Genomic DNA, 11,135 nt, shown 5'->3' with positions numbered 1-11,135 from the left:
GCGCTGGCTCAGGGACGGTCGAGGCTACAGGCGCGGGCTCAGGGACATCTGAGGCTACAGGCACTGGCTCATTGACGTTTGAGGCTAGCGGCACTGGCTCATTGACGTTTGAGGCTATCAGCACTGGCTCACTGACGTCTGAGGCTACAGGCTCTGGCTCGGGCACGGTCGAGGGCTCAGGCTCGCTCACAGTGACATGCGAGGGCTCTAGCTCACTCACCGTGACATGCGTGGGCTCTGGCTCGCAGACCGGGGCTGGCGCGGGCCGGGAGGCGGAAGCCCGTCTTCTCTCCTCCTCCGGGCAGACGAAGTGGGCCGCGCTGGCTCATGGAAGGCGACTGGCGACGCTGGAACGCTGTTCCTGGTCGGCGTGACTTCAGGCTCGCTGGCAAGGGCAGGCGTAGGCTCTGGCTTGCAGACCGGGGTAGGTGTGACAGGAGGAGCCCCGGACGGCTGAAGGGTCTCCACAGTGGGTGGAGAGGCAAGGTCCTCCTCAACGACGCCCACGGTGAGCTGTGAGCCACAAACTAGTAGGGTCGCCTCCAGGAAGTCGCAGAGCGTCCAGCCGGGCGTTGCCTGTGGCAACCGCTCCCTCAGCTCCGTGTTCAAATTGCCCCTAAAGAAGGCCACCAAGGCTGAGTCCGGGAAGTCTGAGATACTCGGCAGGTTCAGGAAGTCGTGGATGTGGTCTTCTATTGAGCGGTCCTCTTGCCTTAAGCAGAGCAGATTGTAGTTAGCACGCTGAACTGCAGGATCCATTGTTTGCGGTCTATCGTTCTGTAACGCTTGAGTAATGAGGCAGACGAGGAGATGCGGATCCAAACGCAGTTTGACCTTTATTCGATAAACAAACACAAAGTAACAACCCACGATGGGGAAAAGAAACATAAAATAGTTAAGCTGACCACGATGAACAAACAGGGGACTAGGGAGGGAAGCACACACCAGGCTAACATCAAACAACGATAGACGAGGACTGAACAAAGAAACAGGGTATAAATACATAAACAAGGGAAAAAGGGGCCAATGAACGAACAGAACTCAAACAAGATAATAAGGTGATTAACAGAAGCAAAAGGCAAACTAATGAGGGCAGGTGAAAACAATGACAGGGAACAGGAACGCTAACAAGAGGACTATGGAGTTACATAAGGGACTTAAGTGAAAACTAAGAAGTGCAAAAGTGACAAACATGGCAAACAAAAGGGCAACAGTGAAACAAGACAGGGTATACATAACATTAACAAACCATATGTTTACTAACTACACAAAGTAATAAACAATAATAATAATATTTTCCTAAATAGCTTTTGTTTTTCTTAAATAAAATAATATGAATAAAATAAAAATAAATATACCGCAGTTAGTTCTGGTCCTCGAATCTGATTGGACGAGGGAGGTTCCATTAGCACGTATGGTGAGACACCATCAGCACTCAGACGCTTCACTGTGTGTGTATCACTCCGCTTGTGTTCATGCTGTTCTAAACTAAAGTGTAAAGCAGTGCATATCTGTTTGGAGTTACTATCTTTATTTTTGACATTACATATGTTAGTCAGCAGGTGGTGGCAAAAGATCATTTTTGTGTGTAATATGAGCCAGTTGGAGACGTAAAGGGAATCCGTCATTGTTTACATAGAACAGCGCTACGTGATCGCCCGTATTACTAATACATTACCAAAGCTAGGAAATAGCTTTAAACAGCTTTAAATGGACAACTTTGGGATTAAGGCTCATCACAGCTGAGAGACACAACTGATTAATTACAGAACTCAAGTGCTTACCTTTTATCGGAGTTTCCACATTGGATACATACTGTTAAAATGTTTCTACCGGCTACTGCGAAATAGGGAGAAATACCCTCGCTTGGACGTCTATTTTCCACAGAAAGCTGACAGCATCTCTGCTTGGGTGTGGCAACAGGTGATCGCACACGCTCCATCTCTCTCTCTCTCTCTCTCTTCTCTATCTCACACACACACACACACACACACACACACACACATCCATCCATCCATCCTTGTTTATCCAATAACTTGTTAGAACCAGCACAAGCCGTGATAATATTTCTGAAGTTAAATTTTTGAATTACTAACAAAGGTTTGGACGCATCAATTGTTTTGAACCAGTAACGGCAGATTCTGATCCATCGCGTAAGAAAGTAGTTCTCTGCACAAATGCGTTTTTATGACCGTACTTGTTTTTTCCCATTTTTTTAATGTACTTGTTCATTGAACTGTTGTATATAAGCAGTATCACACTCGCAATCGTGCTATATGGCCCTACATCATCACTGCTGTAATTACCAACGGCACTCAACCTGCGGCCGAATCACAGCAGTGCTGATGTAGGGCCATATCGCACTCTTGCTCGTGTGATATTGCTTAAATACATAATGTACATAACATGAATAAATTAACGATTAACGAAAATACTTAATTTTCTTTATTTTGTGAGCCAGAGCTGCCACATTTATTATTATTTTTAAATGTATTATTAATAAGTATGGATTTACGTAAGTATGCAAATATTGGAATAATACTGAGTTTGATCACATTTCTGTCCAACTGAGCAACAGACTACATAACTGCACAAATCTGATGCATCTTTGCAAAGAGAAACACCAAAAGCCTGGTCTAATATAATTAAAACAGTCTCCCACATGTTTGTTCGATCACTATTAGTTCATTAACAGCAGGTCGATAATAAACTGCTGTTGTAGTTTGACATATAATCGTCTGGAAACGATGGCATAAAAGGCGTACAGTGAGCTAAAGGACCCCAGTGGTTGAATGTTTTCTAAAGTGAAATGATTGTTCTGGGTGTGAAACAGGTCAATATTTAAGTCATTTTGTACTCTCGGTCTCCATTTAACTTTCACATTTGGAAAGTGAAAGTGTAACCGGTCCTACCTGACCCACTCCGTGTAGGATTCAACCCAGGGTCGCCAGCATGGGAGTCGGGCGTGCTAACGAGGAGGCTAAAGGCTACAGCCTCTAGCGTCAGTCGCTAGTACGGCTCTCGAGGCCAGGGGGGTTAGGTTTACACTGCACAGCTATCACTTACTAGCTGGCCTCTGTTACACTCACTCCCCTAAACCTCACTTCCTTCCGGGTCACAGCACCACTGTAATCAGTCCTACCCGACCCGCTCCGAGCGGGATTCGAACCAGTGCCTCTGGCATGGGAGGCCAGAGGAGTGAGGTTTTACACTGCACAGCTATTACTTATTTGCTGGCCTCCGCTACAAAAGTAAAGATTTATAGTGAAAAGGGAGTTACATTTTGGTCTGTCCTCACTCAAAACCAACTGGATCACTTCAGAAGACTTTTATTAAACCAATGGAGCAGTTTGATGCTTTTATGTGTTTTTGGAGCTTTTGGTGCCCATTCACCTACATTGTAAGGACCAACAGAGCTGAAATATTCTTAGGCTTTTTTTTAAAGAGGGGAAGGATGACAAGAGGCAGTTAGTAATAGTATTGACAAACACAGAAGGTGGAGCCCAGATGACGACATTCACCTTTGGGGAATAAGAAAGGCGCACATGTGTCGGACAACACGACCGGGGGTTAGAGTGTGGAACTCGACCCGTTGAGAGTGTGAGGATATACGGCTCTATGTGAACCACTCTACCTCTTTCTCTTACGGTGATTATTTCCTGGGGAGGAGTATTACTTTTGTCTTAATATCGCCATAATTTTAAACCTGAACTTTACCGACTGATGTCTGGACTGTACCGGGAAACCGGGCGTGGATTCGTGTCTTAACACTTTGTTAAAATCTGTGTTTAGTTGAATCGTTTAGTCAGCAACGTGATGGCATCAATTAGTTTTTATTCACTTAAGAACAGCTAGTGCAACCCTAACAATGTATTTGGATTAGCGTTTGGATGTACACTTGCATATTGATCCATCTATTAACAGTAATAGATATAGACTAAAAGCAGCAAAACTTTAATTTTGATTTCACATGGACTTTAATGATTGGATCATTTCTGCTGCTGTGGTTTGACCAATAAGAGACAGGGAAGTAAGCTAAAGGACCCTGCTTGATGTCTGTATGCAGTCAGATACACATGTGCATAAACCCCCAAATCCAAACAAATGAATCAAGTAGAAATAAGTGACTTGAAAATGAAAGCTGACATCTTTAAGTTCTCTGAAACCCAGTGCCATCCAACAGAACTGCAAAAATAACCATTGTTCTCAAAACAGCGTTCTGAACAGGCCCCCATCTGCTTTTGGTTGAACAAACATACAGTCCCGATCCCAACTCACGCCATTGCTTGAGTGTTGGCGGGGAGGTCTAGAGGCTCACTCAAAACAAACAGGGGAGGTTTCATAGGGCCACAGTAACAGTGTTTACAGTTTTGGGGAAAATTAACCTACAAATGGTTTACTTCTAGTTGTCTCTGCATATTAATCTAGTGATATTTGAACACAGAAAACATGGCATCTTTCAGCTTTAAATAGGTTATCTGAATTGTTGTTCATGCTTGAAAGAGACACAACAGCAATAAAAATGTCTTCCTTGGGATTTGTGGCTTATTGTAAACTCGGGAGAGTGAAAACAGTTGTTAAATGTGTCATAAACTGATCCCAAGGCTGTTAAGCAACCAACAAACTGAACTTTGATACAGGATTGAGCCAGGAAGACTCTGAAGGTGAAACTATGTTGTTTTAGAGTTGCTTTAGTTTCAATTTCAGAGACATTTCCTTACAAAGTGGAATAGAAAAATACAAGTAATTTAGCAGGACACTGAAAATTAAACACCGCCAGTGTTCAGTTAAAGGTACGTCACGAACTGAGGAAATCAAATGTACCAAGTGTGGCAGGTTTATGTTTCAACACCGATCGAGTGTAAAGACTTCATCTAATCATGTTTTATTAGTTGTGTCTTTCCAGGATGAAGTTCATTTGTGTAACTCTGCTCATTATTTGTGGAATTAAAGATTCAAGATCAGGTAATGACACATTTGTAAAGACCTGAAGTGTGACATGTTTGAAAGAGATGGAGTTAATACTTATTTATCTCTACAGATCTTGCCAAGATGTGATCATTTTGATATTTGCTGAAATGTGTTTTTTCCTGATCTTCTAACAGAGCAGTATAATGTAGTTGGACCCACTGATCCTGTTCTTGCTGTGGCTGGTGAAGATGTGATTCTGCCCTGTTACATCAAACCCAACACCAGTGCTGAGGACATGAGAGTGGAGTGGTTTAGACTTGATTTACAAGACTCAGTTGTGCATCTCTATCAGGAGCATAAAGACACAAACACAGATCAGATTCAGTCCTAGAGGGAGAACACAACTGTTCAAACAAGAACTACAGAAAGGAAACACATCACTCAAACTCTCAACAGTTCAAGTCTCTGATGAAGGACGTTATAAGTGTTTCATTCAGTCTGAATCCTGGTACGATGACATCATTGTTAATGTCACAGTTGAAGGTGAACAAACCATCGAAAACTCATTTTCAGTGTTAACAACGAACGGACCGTTCCTATCCGAGCCTGCTGCTCAACTCTTCTCGGAGTGGTGGTGGCGTAGTGGGCTAAAGCACATAACTGTTAATCAGAAGGTTGCTGGTTTGATCCCCACAGCCACCACCATTGTGTCCTTGAGTAAGGCACTTAACTCCAGGTTGCTCTGGGGGGATTATCCCTGTAATAAGTGCTCTGTATTATGCATAAATGTAAATGTAAATGTTCTCCAGGCTCTCGTAATATCCAGAATGAACTACTGCAATGCTCTTCCAGCTGGCCCTCAGCATGCACAATTAAACCTTCGCAAATGATCCAGAATGCGACACCATTTTGGTCCAATTTTTTGCGCCGGTCTGTTGTCAGTAACAAACTAGCACAAATAACACAATTGCTTCTCATGTTTAGATCTATTTAGTTTCCTGTTACAGGCAGAATGACTTATTGTAATCGTCCTGTAACTGTAAACGGTTCCTGTGAAGACATTTTGCAATTCTTATTCAGTGTTATAGGCAGAGAAAACAAGTTCGCCCAAATGCATGCTCTTAATTCTTGATCTCTGTAGCTGTAGGAACTCCTCCACTGATCACAATAGATGGGTTTGATCATTCTGGAGGGGTTCATCTACACTGTGAAATCAAAGGCTGGTACCCTGAACCTGAGCTTGTGTGGCTGGACCGTGAAGGAGTCACTTTGAAATCTGAAGCTACAGACACACACAGAGACACAGACGGATTCAGAGTGAAACACACCATCACTGTATATAATAGTGACAGCAAATATCACTGCAGAGTCAAACTGAGACATCACATGCTGGAGACAGAGATTATTACCTCCAGTAAGTACTGACATTGAAGGTTAAGTTGATGCAGTCCGACAGATTATATTGGACAGGTACATTTCACTGGATGCAGTGTGATCAGTTGCTAATTCTCTCTTTTGTTTTGCAGGTAAAATGTTTAATTCTATGAAGGTATCTGTCATCTGGACTTCAATCGCCGTCGTGTTTAGTGTGATTGCTATAATTCTGATCACTACTTTGGCTGTATTTGTTAATAAAAACAGAGGTAACGTTCTTGATCGTTTGGTCATATTTAGTATATTTAATGCATGTGGAAGACTCGGCTAGTGTTTACTTGCACTGAACATTGAGCCGGAGATGTGAGTGTTTTATTCATTTCAATGCTTTTTTCTGTTGTCTTCATTCTGACATCTCTTCAGTTTACAATCGACGTTTACAGAGAGAGAGGAGGATAGTGGAAAATGGTGAATTTGTTCATTTGACTATACAAAGTTATTTTTAATTTATCATTTTGTTTTTGATCAGCAAAACATTTCATTCCAATGCACAAACTGCTGAATGTTTTCCTGGTTTTCTGTATTTAATGCATTAAATCTATGATGCAGCATTCAAGACATGATTATATTTCAATGCTCTCTCCTCTTGTCCCGATTGCACATTTTCTTCAGAACGCCATCAACATTTTGAGAATGAGAAGTGCAACATACAAAAGAGTAAGTTTGTTTAATATTATTTATTGATTTATTTCATTAAGTGTGCTTTAATCTCCAAAACAATCATTTAACACATACTGTGTAATTATATGTACAATAAATAGGTTATATTTCAGATATTTCAGTAATTCAGATATAAAAGTGGTTTGAAATGTATTTTCTTATTTGTTGTATAAACTGTATAATGACCTCACAATTGATCTGAAGAAGAACTCTGTTTTGGACTCTATATAACTCTATTTTTCCCATTTGTTTTAGTCATCACACTTTTAAGAAAACATTCAGGTGAGTTTTTCCACTATGCGTTTGTTTATATTTTCCATCTGTGTTGAATCACTTTGTATTGTTTTCATTGGAGTTTATTGTCCTTTAATTACCCTAATTAAATTGATAAGGAATTATAAAATTAATTATTTCTTGAAGTAAAAAAAATTAAAATTATGCACTTTTTATGCTATTTAGCCTCATTTGCATATGCAAATTTATGTTAATTTCACTTCAGTAAAAACCTACACTTCTTTTAAGTTCAAACATGAAGTTTAGAAACTGTGAGAATGTGTATTTGGGGGCAGATTGCCGACATCAGCTGGAAACTAAGAACAATTACATGACTTGAAAATCATGTCATGACAATAATCAGTCCCAAATGGCCCTTTTTTCGGCCCTAACTGACTGAATTTGACTGACTGAATTTGATGAGGCCCCCCCACCCCCTCTAGAACCACCTCTGGTAACACTTCTGTGAGCACAGTGTGTGTGTGTGTGTGTGTGTGTGTGTTCCTCCACCATTATTACTTTATTGTGCAGATCCATACGATAGCTTTTCAAGATATTTAAGGTTTTATTCTGTAAATGTTTTTCAATTATAGTTTATGCAAATGTATTCTTATTAAAGAAAAGTGCATATTTTTTATGCGCATTTTGAAGGTTTTATTTGCATCTTGGTGTTTCTGTCCAGCAGTTTTTATGCAAAATCCCAAAATGTGTATTAAAGGGGTCATGACATGGTTTTTTTTATTGTATTATTATGTTCCCTTAGGTGCAATTATAGTATTAATATATTTTTTTTTAAGAAAAACTTTTAAAATCTAGTGATTTATGACCTTTTCCCACCCTGTTTCTCATCCTCTGATTCAAACAGTCTGATTTGGGGGCGTTTTCCATTTAAGACTTCAGTGTTAACGCCCACTGTTATGATTGGCTAGCGTCAGTGCCTATGTATCAATTATTGACGCCCCCAGCCAGAACAATATGCAAGTAAACTAAGTAAAAACACTGTGATTATTCATAATGAATGAAATTGCGCTTTAAAAGTAGTTTAAAGTTTAAAATAGATTACTTACAGTTTGCGTCGTCGTTGTTCCCAGAATAGTCGGCACGGACTTATCTTTGAGCAACAGTTTTCTGGCAAAGAAAGCATCATATTGAGATTTGTTCTCAAAACAGTCATCCTTAAAATGTACAGAACAAGCGCTTAAGTTAACACTGCCGTGACTGGAACGTCCGCAAAAAATAAACTGCATCCATTTTTCCCTGGCGTCTGGATCTTTCGGCAGCTTATTCAGAGGTTTTGTTTGACCACAGCCAGGAACAGCACATCTGTGTGGCATCGTAATTTTCCTGTGCACAAGTAGTCTCTGTCAGAGCTCGCTGTCCATCGACTGAACACTTGTGAGGCGCGGCGATACTGAAATGAGCGTAGTTGTCTTGCGCTTAAAGCGTAGTTATCTTGTGCTGGAGGCGGTCATATGCAAACGCTGTTACGTCACTTCTAACCGACACGTCACTTCTAACCATGAATCCAGAACGAGCTGTATTTTGAGCTTGATTAAATAAATGATTCGTTTAGAATGGGGAGGACGTCTTAAAATATTAAACTTGCAGGACGTTTTAATGATACAAAGACCTCTTATATACCAAAAGATCAAGGCAAATTTGGTTTCTCATGTCATGACCCCTTTAAAATATGTGGATGCAAACCCAGCTATAGAATAACATTAGCATTTTGTTACCAATAATTTAATAAAAAATAAATGATGAATTCAATAAAGTAAATGATTAATAAAGTCAAGAAATTAAACAGAAATGAACAGTAACGGACTGAGAAAATTACATTTCTATAAAACACAAAAGATTTTGTAATGGCAAACTTTCCGCAGAGGTAAAATCTCTTTTGAACAGCAAAAATGAAGAAATTACAAATGCATCATTTTTGGCACTTTTATAGTCGCACTCCTTATATTTTTTGGTAGGGTTTTGTGGGCTTCTGCAGGTTTGTTTGTTTGGTTTTTGACCACTTAGATTGAGGAAACAAAAATGAAAATCTTTCAAAAATGACCAAATAGTCCAGGAGGGTTAATTGCCTCCATGATGCTCTGAAAAGTGATGTTTGGACCTATAAAACATTATTATATTATTCAATCCTTTTTAACAGTGACTGTGACTCTGGATCATGATTCAGCTCATCCACGTCTCACTGTGTCTGATGATGGGAAACAAGTGAGAGACGGACACACAGAATTTAAAACAGGATGGAGATGAAGAGCAAAGTGACACCTTTGATGAATATCTTGCTGTCCTGGGAAAGGAAGGATTCTCCTCAGGCTGTTTTTACTTTGAGGTGCAGCTGAAGGGGTTAACTGAGTGGGATTTAGGAGTTGCTAAAGAATTAATAAACAGAAAGGGGATGATCGATCTGCTTCCTATAAATGGATTCTGGACTGTGGCTCATAGAAATGGGTTCATGTATGTGGCTTTAGAGTCTAACTTTGCCTCTCTTTTCCGGAGTGGGTGCCCACAGAGGGTGGGTGTGTTTGTGGATTATGAGGAGGGTCTGGTCTCTTTTTTTGATGTGGAGGACAGGTCTCAAATTGTCTCTTTCACTGGCCTGTCTTTCACTGAGAAACTCTACCCATTTTTTGGTTTGGGGTATCTTTGTTCTAAAACCACTGGACAACTGATCATCTGTAATGATTTCTAACAAGATCAACGAATAAATGTGCAATGCCAAAAATAAAAGGGAACACAATTAGAAACATGAGTATAGTAATAGTAATACAATTAAGTTGTTTTATGGAACAACACACACAAAATGTCCCCATTACCTGATGGCATAACACCAAACAGTCCAATTGTCCAGGTGCGTAGACTCAAAAAGGATGATCCAAATGTCAAAAAATGAGTTTCCTCCAAAATAGGAAAAAAGATGTTGCAAAAAGCAGGTTTGGTTATATTGAGCTGATCATTATCACAAGTCTTGCATTCATTGTGGTTAATAGCCTGAACCACACTATTTTATATTCACTAATATACTCATATATTCATATGTACTCATTTTACTCCTCTTTTTCATTTATTAATAATGCATTTTTACATACTGTGGCTGGGAGGAGGGCGGGGCCTGGTCGTGATGCTGCACACCGGCCCCTAATCAGGCTAATCAAGCCCTCGAGAGGTATAAAGCTGACCGGAGGCGGCAGTTCATCAGAGAGAGAGGTACGGGCAGCTGCCCTGTATGTGTTTATGTTTGTGTCTTTTAGTATTATTAAAAGATTATTTCTATTGTCAAGCCGGTCCTCTCCCTTTTACCTTGTTACACAGACTTTGATTGTCTAGTACAAGGAATAGTTCACCTAAAAATGAACGTTGTTGTTAATTACTCACCTTCATGTCATTCCAACCTTTCTTCTGTAAAACCCAAAATAACACAGGCAGGATGGCAGGGCTTCTGTTTTCCATACAAAAAAAAAAGTGATTCATACTGAGCTTCAAAACACACATTAATGCGCCATATAGGTAGTCCATCAAAAGGGCCGTAGCTAGGTATTCGTGGGCCCCCCACCTTTTAAAAAAAATAAACTTTAACCATTGCAATTTTTATTAGTATTTTTAAAGCATATGTTTAATACATGCAAATCCATTTTACTCAGATTTTTTCCTCTTCTATTCATGCCACTCCAAAGGCCCTTCCTCAATAACAGTATAATGCCTTAATAAATAAAACAAAGTCAAAAGAGCCGATTCAATCAGTTTGACAACAAACAATGTAGCAAATTTACAATAGAAACATATAATATATATATATATATATACAGGGTTGGGAGGTTTACTTTTGAAATGTATTCCACTACAAA

The 11,135-nt window shown here is 40.0% G+C and overlaps 1 pseudogene; it reads left to right on the top strand.

Moving 5' to 3' along the window:
• The first annotated feature begins 4,907 nt into the window (after positions 1-4,907).
• Positions 4,908-9,982, top strand: LOC127648181 (butyrophilin subfamily 1 member A1-like; annotated as a pseudogene).
• The last annotated feature ends 1,153 nt before the right edge of the window (positions 9,983-11,135 follow it).

Source organism: Xyrauchen texanus, chromosome 8 (assembly GCF_025860055.1).
Source record: "Xyrauchen texanus isolate HMW12.3.18 chromosome 8, RBS_HiC_50CHRs, whole genome shotgun sequence".
Classification (NCBI taxonomy): domain Eukaryota; kingdom Metazoa; phylum Chordata; class Actinopteri; order Cypriniformes; family Catostomidae; genus Xyrauchen; species Xyrauchen texanus.
This window is presented reverse-complemented; position numbering and strand designations above follow the sequence as displayed.